The sequence below is a fragment of the Ranitomeya variabilis genome, chromosome 2, assembly GCF_051348905.1.
Source record: "Ranitomeya variabilis isolate aRanVar5 chromosome 2, aRanVar5.hap1, whole genome shotgun sequence".
Taxonomy (NCBI): domain Eukaryota; kingdom Metazoa; phylum Chordata; class Amphibia; order Anura; family Dendrobatidae; genus Ranitomeya; species Ranitomeya variabilis.
This window is the reverse complement of record NC_135233.1, coordinates 580,743,767-580,754,987: the sequence shown is the minus strand read 5'-3', so window position 1 is coordinate 580,754,987 and position 11,221 is coordinate 580,743,767.

Genomic DNA, 11,221 nt, shown 5'->3' with positions numbered 1-11,221 from the left:
TGTCCATTACGGCGCAATGGGTTAATGTGGTGGATGCATGGTCCACAGGGGACAGCCTAATAAGTCTGTCTGCAGTCCCTAATTCAAATTGTCCTCCACTGTCTAAATCGGAGCTTCCACCTTCTGGCTTTCGGCCTATAGTATCAGAAATTAAACTGCATTTGGCCTTCAACTTTGGTTACGGCCTACTAACGGTGTCTGCCCCTCCCTGGTGTTTGTCCTCAACTGAATAAAGCTGAGCTTCCACCTTCTGGCTCTCATTAAGTGCTGTGTTTTTAAAAATTGGTGGTTAGGGCCTACTAACGGTGTCTGCCCCTCCCTGGTGTTTGCCCTCAACTGAATAAAGCTGAGCTTCCACCTTCTGGCTTTCGGCCTATAGTATCAGATATTAAACTGCATTTGGCCTTCAAGTTTGGTTACGGCCTACTAATGGTGTCTGCCCCTCCCTGGTGTTTGTCCTCAACTGAATAAAGCTGAGCTTCCACCTTCTGGCTTTCGGCCTATAGTATCAGATATTAAACTGCATTTGGCCTTCAACTTTGGTTACGGCCTACTAACGGTGTCTGCCCCTGCCTGGTGTTTTTCCTCAACTGAATAAAGCTGAGCTTCAACCTTCTGGCTCTCATTAAGTGCTGTGTTTTTAAAAATTGGTGGTTAGGGCCTACTAACGGTGTCTGCCCCTCCCTGGTGTTTGCCCTCAACTGAATAAAGCTGAGCTTCCACCTTCTGGCTTTCGGCCTATAGTATCAGATATTAAACTGCATTTGGCCTTCAACTTTGGTTACGGCCTACTAACGGTGTCTGCCCCTGCCTGGTGTTTTTCCTCAACTGAATAAAGCTGAGCTTCCACCTTCTGGCTTTCGGCCTATAGTATCAGATATTAAACTGCATTTGGCCTTCAACTTTGGTTACGGCCTACTAACGGTGTCTGCCCCTCCCTGGTGTTTGTCCTCAACTGAATAAAGCTGAGCTTCCACCTTCTGGCTTTCGGCCTATAGTATCAGATATTAAACTGCATTTGGCCTTCAACTTTGGTTACGGCCTACTAACGGTGTCTGCCCCTCCCTGGTGTTTGTCCGCAACTGAATAAAGCTGAGCTTCAACCTTCTGGCTCTCATTAAGTGCTGTGTTTTTAAAAATTGGTGGTTAGGGCCTACTAACAGTGTCTGCCCCTCCCTGGTGTTTGCCCTCAACTGAATAAAGCTGAGCTTCAGTCTTAGGCTTTTGGCCTAAAGTATCAGATATTAAACTGCATTTGGCCTATTAGTGTGTTTGGGCCCTTAAAACAGTGTCTGCTGCTCCTGGGTTTGCTACTCCACTGAACAAAGCAATGCCGCCTGTTTAGTCCTGTTACCAATTTTGAACTGCATTTAGCCTACTTTATTCTTTGGCCCTATATCTGTTTCCTCCTCATCCTGCCCATTGCCCAGCCACTGCTAGATGAGTCTGCTGGTACATTGACCTAGACCACTACATTCCCCTTGCACTCTACACAGCCAGAATCTGACCCTGCTGAAAGTAAGGTTCCCCTTCCCGCATGTTATACCACCTTACACAGGGACAAAGAGGAAGGTGCAGATGAAAGTGCAGGTTCCTTCATCAGGTGGGGGGGGCATACTCGTTGGCGACGTCACTGGCACAGGGCCCCTCAGAGTACGCAAAAGTGTCGCTGCTGGTGGGAGGTGCCCCCGCCGTGCAAACACACCGCTGTACTTTGAGGGGCCCTGTGCCAGTGCCAATGCGAACAAGTGTGCCCCCCTGCTTGCTCAGGATCACAGCACTTGCAACGTTGAAATACTTACCTCTCCCTGCTCCACCGCCGTGACATAGTCCACGATTCCTGGGCCCACTAAAACCTTGAACCAGCCCTACCCCCCACAACTTTTGCCAAATGACCCCCAAGTTCCATTGAACAACTATTATTATAAAGTTAATTAAGATTGACAAGCTTCAGAAACAAGAATGGATGTTTTTGGCATTAAAATGGGCACTGTAGGTGTTTTCCTGGCCTCCACTCACTGCCGACTATGCTTCCCCATTGACTTGCATTGGGTTTCGTGTTTCGGTCGATCCCCGACTTTTAGCGATAATCGGCCGACTGCACTTGACTCGACTCTGGACAAAGTCGGGTTTCACAAAACCCGACTCGATCTTTAAAAAATGAAAGTCGCTCAACCCTATTAGTGAGCACAGTGTATATTCAAACAAAAGAAAAAGACATCACATGGATCTCAGACCTATTCCTGCTAACATAAAAGATCCTCTCATTTATAGTTAAGAGACAAATCACATAGTCAATGGTTAATTTAATTCTTCTCCACTTTTTTCATCCATCAGGAGGTGCTGCCGCCAGGATGTCCAGATGTCTCATACAAGCCCAGAAGAACAGACAATGATGAAGATGGATACGTGCAATACAAGTACTACAAATAAACATAAAAACACACAAAATTAAAATCCAGAAACAGAGGATCACGACGGACCCGACATATTAGATCTATAAAAAAGGTGTGAAACTCAGCTGTTCGTTAAGTCCATGTGGGGACATAGTGCCCAACACAGCTATCCATCGGCATTCCAGTTGTGCAAGTTTTTTCTTTAGGTCACCACCTCTTATGCCACCCCTAACATGATCTATCCCAAAAACTTTAAGTTCTTTAGGATTGCATCCGTGGTACTAACTAAAATGTCTAGGTATAGACTTGAGAGATGCAATATCAATTGCTTCTTTGGCCGCCAAAATATCCCTGATGTGTTCCCGGGTCCTGACTCTCAGCTCTCGTGAGGTCAGTCCAACATATGACAGGCCACATGTACATTTTGCCATGTAGACCACAAATGTGGTACTGCAGGAGATGTAATCTGTAATTTTGAACACTTTTTTGTCATCGGCAGATGCAAATGTCAATGTCCTCACATGGTTACGACATGCCAAGCAGTCCCCACAGGGAAAGAAGCCCCACTTTCTTTTTCCAGTACCAAAAATAGATGGAGTTTTGGTGACGTAGTGGCTTTTGACCAAAATATCTCTCAGGTTTTTCAATCTCCTAGCTGTCATAAGAGGTTCATCTGAGAGATATTTGGCCAAAGTGGGTTCTGTTTTTAAGCCTGTAGTTCCCTTTGCTTACTAATTTTTACTGTTTTGGTGATACCCAGCTGCCCTAAAATCCTGTGTGGTGAATCCTCTCTGACAGATGTGCTGTGTAGGACCAAATGTGGATATGGGGAAGCCATCAATATGTGCTCCAGTTCTCCTCTTCAACTCTCACTTGGATGGTTCTTCTTCTTTCTTAGACTTTGCCACGGAGTATTCTTCGACTTTCTCTCTGCATACATACAGGGCTGTTGTCCCACCTCTTCACCACAGAAGATTGCCAGTTAGTGAACCAGCCAGCTTCTAGTCTTCACTCCTAACCCATATCTGGAAAACTTCCTTGGCTCTAAGACACCTCCTTCTCTAGTTGCAGGTCATAGCTACTATACATTTCACGCATTGCATCCTAATATCTGTCAGAGCACGCAATTCCAAAAATTCTTCAAATCTGGAATTTTATGTATTATATTGTAACAAAGCAATACGGAAAACAAAGTCCAGTTATTTAGCTTTCATAAAAAGTATGACGGACTATGATTTAAGCAGTTAAACCCCGACTCGAGGTCAGTGACTATCTCGATTAAGATTTATAGGTTCATACTGGACCTAGCGAGAGGCATTAACTTTCAATGTTTGGCATGCAATGACTGATGACTTATTGAGCATATGAGTTTCATCTCAGGACTGAGTTTTGGCCCAACTGCAAAGTAATATACTTTATAAGAGATTAGATGAAATCGAATGCTAATCCTATGAAAAGAACATGCATAGCAAGATGTGAGCCAGGTCCAGAACAGCCTGCCTTCTTCATCTGGGAGCATCCTTGCTTGCAAGGTTATTTGTATCACCACGATGGAAAACAGGGTGTTTGACCCTGAAACTTAGTTCCTGTTGGACCATAATGAAGACTTAACCATTTTGTAATAAACTAACAGGAAAATACCATGTGAAATATCATGTGCCATGTGCCTTATTTATTATTATTAAAGGGAATCTGTCACCTGTTTTTTGCTATCCCATCTGAGAGCAGCGGCAGATACCCTGATTCCAGCCATGTATCACTCACTGGACTGCTTGCTGAAGATGTAATAAAATCACTGTTTTATCTCCTGCACATCTACCAATTCTCTGAATGCTGAGCTCTTTATAACCTCGCCCCCATACCACTGATTGGCTACTTTCTATAGGCACTGTGCATAGGTGGAAAGCTGCCAATCAGTGGTGAGGGTGGGGTTATGCATGAATATGGAGGACTACATGGCAGCAAGTTTACTAGTCCTCTAGTGCTAATCTACTGCTGATAAAATTGTGATTTAATCAAAACAACACCAAGCAGCCCAGTAAGTGATAAATCACTGGAATCTGGATCTATGTCTCTATAACATGCTGCTCTCAGATCTGGTGACAAATTCCCTTTAAAATAAACATCTCCCGATAGAGTAACGCTAATTTTTTTTTTTTTTAATCTTTCCATAGAGCATTACCGTATATGCCTCAAGCCTACAGAAGTGTAAATCCTGTACTTGATATGAAGACAACATCTCAATGATCTGGCCAGATGACTATAATGATTATATGCTGTAACCGTAGGGATAATAGCTCATTGACAGAAGCACCTCATGGGGAGAGACCCCACAGTCAAGGGTTTGGTAGTTTGTGTAAACCCCCCTTGAGTGGCACTTCCCCGAGAACACATTGTAAATGCCTCCAATGTTCTTTTCGCAACTTAGGAACAACAGGATTCTCTGTTCCCGCGTAGATATAATCGGCCTTTATTGAATTAGTTGTTTGTGTTTAGTAATAAGCAGATAGGATCATTTCTAGCGCCTGCTCCATGAACTCAAGTCAGAGGGAAACAAAGGCTATATTACAGGGAGCAGTGTGGTCATCCCAGTGCACGCTGGTTTGGATGGGTATGTGTGGTTTTTCTGTAGTAGGCCTTGCATCAATAGACGTCTTGTCTGTTTAAACCCTCTCGGGGTTACATGAGGACTGCTTCAACTCAATAGCATTGCCCTCTGCCATTGTGCTTTAATATAGGTTTATAATCAGAGATATATTTTGTCTGCAATTATTCATAACCCCCGATATATTCTATAGGCTTTTTCTTATTGCTTTCTGTCCTTTGTTCGCGCAACAAGGGGTCATTGTTTCCTAGATGGATGGATGAACCAACGACTGTACGACTCATGAATTTCTAACTATAAGCTGGTGGGATGTCTATACATTCATGGCCAATGTTGTCTTCCTTGCCAAATAATGCACCTATAGGACTACACCACAGATTAACCCATGTCTTACTAATCAACTGTGTACAGAAGGTTTCAGAAGAAGGTACAAAACAATGCAAGACATGGCCGATTTAGCTGGTGCTTAGACTCTTTCATCACCACTCACTGGTGGACAAAGACCTAAGAGGGCTCCTGTCCAAGAACAGTGTATGGGCCTTTTGCAGCCTAATAGTTCATCATAATGCAAAATTTCACCTGCTTTGGTAGTAAAATGGGTATCTCAGTAAGGTCCTCCTTTGACCTTATTCACATTGAGGTCGCTTGACAGAAGGTGAGGTTTAATACTAGATACAGGTTAAAACTGTCCCGATGGGTACACCTTGTCATGGTGGGATGGCTTTTATGCCTTTTTGATCCAAATAGCATTAACATAATACCCTATGTTATTTACATGTACTATTACTATTTACTTATTTACTTGCTGTATGGTGTTTAATCATTTTGCTTTTTTTCTTGGGTTTTGTCTGTGAATTGGCCACAGTGTGAACATCCTCTTACACTTTGCAAGTATACCGGCTTATAGTCGAGCTCATTTATTTGGTTTTGCCGTAGTTTCTTGTACTTTTTATACAGACAGTGGCGCTCCGTCCTGAGCTAAACATCATCATGGATGGGTTTCTCTGTCCTGCTCAGCCCTTATTCACATTGATGTTGACGGTTTTAATGCTAGAGACAGGATAGGACCGTTCTGATGGGTACACCTTGTAGCGGTGGGGTGGCTTTTATTCTTTTTTAATTAAAATATCGTTATCTCAGTACACTATGTCATTTACATGTACTATTACTATTTACTTGCTGTAAGGTATATGCTCATTTTTTTTCTTGGGTTTGTCAGCTTTAGAGGTGGAAATGTGCCCTCTTACCTCTTGGGCCCCGATGCGACAATATAGGTTGCTCCAATGACATATCCACCCCTGTCACCGCCATTAAATTCCATAGACAAATAATTTTAATAAGCCATGACCATTCATTATTCCTGGAAACTCATTACACCAAGTATAGTTTGGGACATGGCTAGTGGAGACCTGCAGTAACCACTGTTTCACCATACCTCTTCACGATCAGCTCTCCCGCTCACACATCCTTTGTAGATTGTGAGTCCTCGTGAGCAAGGTCCTCTCTTCTCTTGTACCAGTCGGTGACTAGTTTTGTTCAAGATTATTGTACTTGTTTTTTTAGTATGTATACCCCTTTTCACACGTAAAGCACCATAGAATAAATGTCACTATAAAAATAAATAATAACAATACCTTGATATTCATGATACGATTACTTATCCCACAGAGATACACATTTTTCTTAGTATGTAAATGAGCTTAGTATGTAAATGGACTTAACATAGATGTCCCTGAGAATTTGCCTTCAGAGCTTATTTTAAATGAAAAGGAGAGTTACCAGTGTGAGACATGTAATGACTGACAATCTGCTCTCTTGATTTGCATGTCTCATGCTGTTAAGCTCTGGAGGCAGATTCTCGGGGAGATCTATGTCCCACCCATAGACCTTAACAACTCATTTACATATTAACAAAAATATGGATTTCTTTGTAATAAGACATCAGACCGCAGATATCAAGGTATAATTTTATTCAGCTTCCTATAGATGGCTTAGGAGGTTTTATCCTTCTTACAGATTCCCCTTAAGACTGTCATAATACTAATTCAATAACATGGTCGTACAGTATAGTGTGAACAATTGCACCCATACGGTGCCAAAAATATAGTGCCTACATAATAAAAAAGCGCCAAACATTGCACCCCATAAATAGTGCTACCTCCAGACCGTACTGGTGTAGATGGACGCCTAGGAACAATTTGGCATGTGTTATAGCCCTGTCTAGACTAGCATAATGTTTTTAACTCTACTTTTTACATTACCTAAATAAAAATCAATTACATTTTACACGTCAGGTGACAAGGGTCTAAATTTACTGGTGATTTTTGTTTTTATATTAGAGGAAATGCTAATTAATAAGGTCAGCAGTGATTTATTCCAAGCAAGGATCCCCTTCTCTTCTTTATATTCCTTAATAGTGCCAAGCGCTATTTAATTTTCAAGGAGGTCTACGGCTCAGACAATATATATATATATATGGAAAACAAACAAGTCACAGTTAACTCTGTAATTGCCCCGAGAAGACTCCTTGGCATTCAACTCTTAACGAGGCCAAGCACATGGTTGGCACTCACCTGAGAAATTAACTTCTGCTCTTGCTCTGTGCAAGAATATTACTGAGGACATGTTTGTGTTACCGTGTTGTGCATTAATATGGCCTAGTAAATTATCTAATTAGCGGCACATATAGATGACAGAGGAGCCACTCGGAGTATTTACAACACCTTTGTACTGCCATTTATCTGAATAGGTGGCATGCCAAACTGTTCTAATAAGGAATGATTGTGGCGCTTGAGAGCTGCTTGGAATAATGAGAGGGGCGCAAAATATTTCTTTGCCGGCAAGGCTTTTTTTGTTTTGCGGCTTCAACAGTGTTTTAACTTCTTAAAATGTTAGGTTTTAACATTAGCTATTAGAATTATTGGTATTTTTCATTCATTTGAGGTTTAGAAATGAAAGGTTTTACCATTGTACTTCTTGTACCATCAGGGTTACCCATGGAAATACAAGTTGATGTTTTGTCTCTATTTTGTTTTGGAAAAGTAAGAGGTTTATTAATTCAATCATAACTATAAGCATTATAGTACTTCCTTGGAAAAAAAAAGGTATATAAGGTCCCAGTGAGTCAGTGAAGCAAAGTATTGGTGGCTTAGTGGCAGAGCCATCGCTAGATGTTTCTTCAAGAATGGAAAGGTCTTTTTGGCACACCCATTGACGCTCAGAACTTGTGGCACATGCCCTAGTTCCTCCACTCCAACTTTATGCCTGTCATGACTTGCATTTACAGTATATAAGAAATTGAGATATAGTGATGTACAGTATGCATAGGTTTTAGGTAGGAGTGGAAATAATGATGTAGCGTAAGAATGATCTAAAAATACGTCCTCAACATTACCTGTTTTTGGTGTCCTCAGTGCTGAGAAATACAGGCAGATACTTTTCCATCATGCAATACCATCAGGTAGGCAGGCATCTGATTGGCTCTAAATTTATTCTGCAGGAAGACAATTGGTGGAGAAAGGTTAAGCTTGATGGGCCTAGGTTTTTTTCAACCTATGTAACCCAAAACATAGAGCCAATATACTGTAAGAACTTGAAAGACAAGGAGTCCTTGAAGACATGATCCGGCCCCACAGAACCCTGATATCATCATCCCGTCTGTATGCGATTATATGAAGAGACAGAAGGATTTGTAGAAGAGACATCCACAGAAGATCTGTGGTCGAATCTCCAAGATGTTTGGAAAAACCTCCTGCCGAGTTCCTTCATAAACTGTGTGCAAGTGTAGCTAGAAGAACTGATGAAGGAAAAAGGCGGTCACCAAATATTGATCTGATTTACATTTCTCTTTTGTTCATTCACATTGCATTTTGTTCACTGATAAAAGTAATCTGTTTTTGAAACTATTCTTACTGTGCATACTTTTTTTCACACTTGCCTAAAACTTTTGCGCAGTACTGTATATTATCTCATAGTAGCCATAAACTAGTAGTCAAGCAGAGTATTATCTATGGTGAGATAGGAAAAAATGCCTAAGGTAATACAAAGATCACCTTCATTCCAATGTAATTTATTGGTTCTGTCAGACTTAAGAAGGGTTCCTAGGCTTGGTTGCCCAATGGAAATATGTTTTCTCATTTTTTTATTTTTTTCTGAGGACTTTAGTCTCTATTGACTTAATTAACGAGTGTTCTGGTACTATGATTCTGGGTCTTCTCTGGGGTTGTAACTATTGTGCAAGCACTCAGTCTACATTTATCCTTAGAGTATGCCATGTTCTTCCTGATAAGGCCAATGACCAAATCGTGGTGATCAAGTGGTAAATGGTTTAGTACTTCCCATAGGTCACTTGATTAGCCACCATTAAATAGGTTTTCAGTACTTTTTAATTTTTATTATGGGCCTAAAAACTAACCAGCAGATAGCTGCTAACAGATGTAACTACCTGCCTATTCTACCGGGCAGTAGCATAGAGCAGTCACTCCTGCCGACTATTACGCTGCTTTACAGCAGTAGAGCAGCTATTCCTCTTCTGGGATGCTTTGTCGGCAGGGTGTGACTGCCTGACACGATGCTGATTGACTGTCGGCAAGGAGCAAGCTGTCAATCAGCATGACATCAATGGTCATGTCACGTCAACAAAGTAGAGAGGATGAGAAGTGTTGTGAATTCTGCTCTTGGGCTCCCTCCGGTGGTTATAAGTGGTAGTGCTGCTGTCTCTGGATCGCAGCATTCATCAGGGGTGTCAATTTTTTGCAATCCTGACTGGGCTATTTAGCCTTGCTTGACCCTTTAGTCAGTGCCAGTTGTCCATTGTTCCTGGAGGATTCACATCCTTGCCTGCTCTCTCCTGCTTTGCTGTTCCTTTCAACAAAGATAAGTTCTGGCCTTGATTTTTTGCTGTCAACATGCTGTGGCCTTATTGTTCAGTTCTTTTCCATGTTTTTGTCTTGTCCAGCTTGGTCTGAATAAGGATTTGTTTAGCCAAGCTGGTATCTCTGGAGATGCAGATATACCCTCCATATCTTTAGTTAGCTGTGGAGATTTTTGTATTTTCTGTGGAGGATATTTTCTAGTGTTTTTAATACTGACCGCATAGTACTCTGTCCTATCCTTTCTATTTAGCTAGAAGTGGCCTCCTTTGCTAAATTCTGATTTCAGTCTGTGTATGTTTTTTCCCTCTCCTCTCACAGTCAATATTTGTGGGGGGCTGGCTATCCTTTGGGAATTTTCTCTGAGGCAAGATAGTTTTACCTTTTCTATCTCTAGAGGAAATTAGTCCTCCGGCTGTGTCGAGATGTCTAGGGAGTGATAGGTACATTCCACGGCTACTTCTAGTTGCGGTGTTAAGTTCAGGGTCTGCGGTAGTACAGGTACCACCTTCTCCAGAGTATGTCTCATGCTGCTCTTAGGCCACCAGACCATAACAGAGAAGTCACTGTTCTGTTGAGATGACATCAGTGGAAGTCGCTGGATTGCCGGCAGGAAGGGCTTTGTGCCAGTGAAGAACAGCGCCAGGCACAACAGACAAGTAGTTAATCAACTACCTGCCTCTTAATAAATGTGCAAAGAAACCAGTATACCTATATGGCTCAAGGCGTGCAGGAGCAGCGCAGATAGTTGTGACCAAACCTGTTAATCCAGAGCAAAAAAAGAGGTAAATTTCAGCTCTTTAAAATTTTAAAATTTTATTCCAAAAAGTTAAAAATTGATTCCATGTGACAATCAAACGCACTCCGGTGTTCTTTGTCTGAGCTCAAAAAAACGACGGCCTGTGTTCGAAACGCGTTGCTCTTTGATTGTCACATGGAATCCATTTTTAGCTATTTGGAATAAAAAAATTTAATTTTAAGGAGCTGGAATTTTTTTTTTTATCTGCCTCTTAGTTCTTAGCACATTTAAAAAAAAAAAAAAACAGTCCTGAATAACCCTTTAAGTCTTCTATTCTTTGATATTAAAGGGTTTTGCAGATAAATAGATGAAAGCGGCCTGTGGCATAATGACTGCGGTTGAAGCGGTCGCCACTTTGACCGGGCCTGTGAGGTTAAGGGGTCTGTTATGCGAACCGCTACTTCAGCTGGATGTGCTTCGGGCGCACATCCCTCTGGAGTGTATTGCAAGCACATGAACTCGCCAAGTCCGTACATGGCAATACACGCTGCTGGCCAATCAGAGGCCAACAGCTGATGTTGGAGATGCATGGCAGTGATGTCATGGAGAA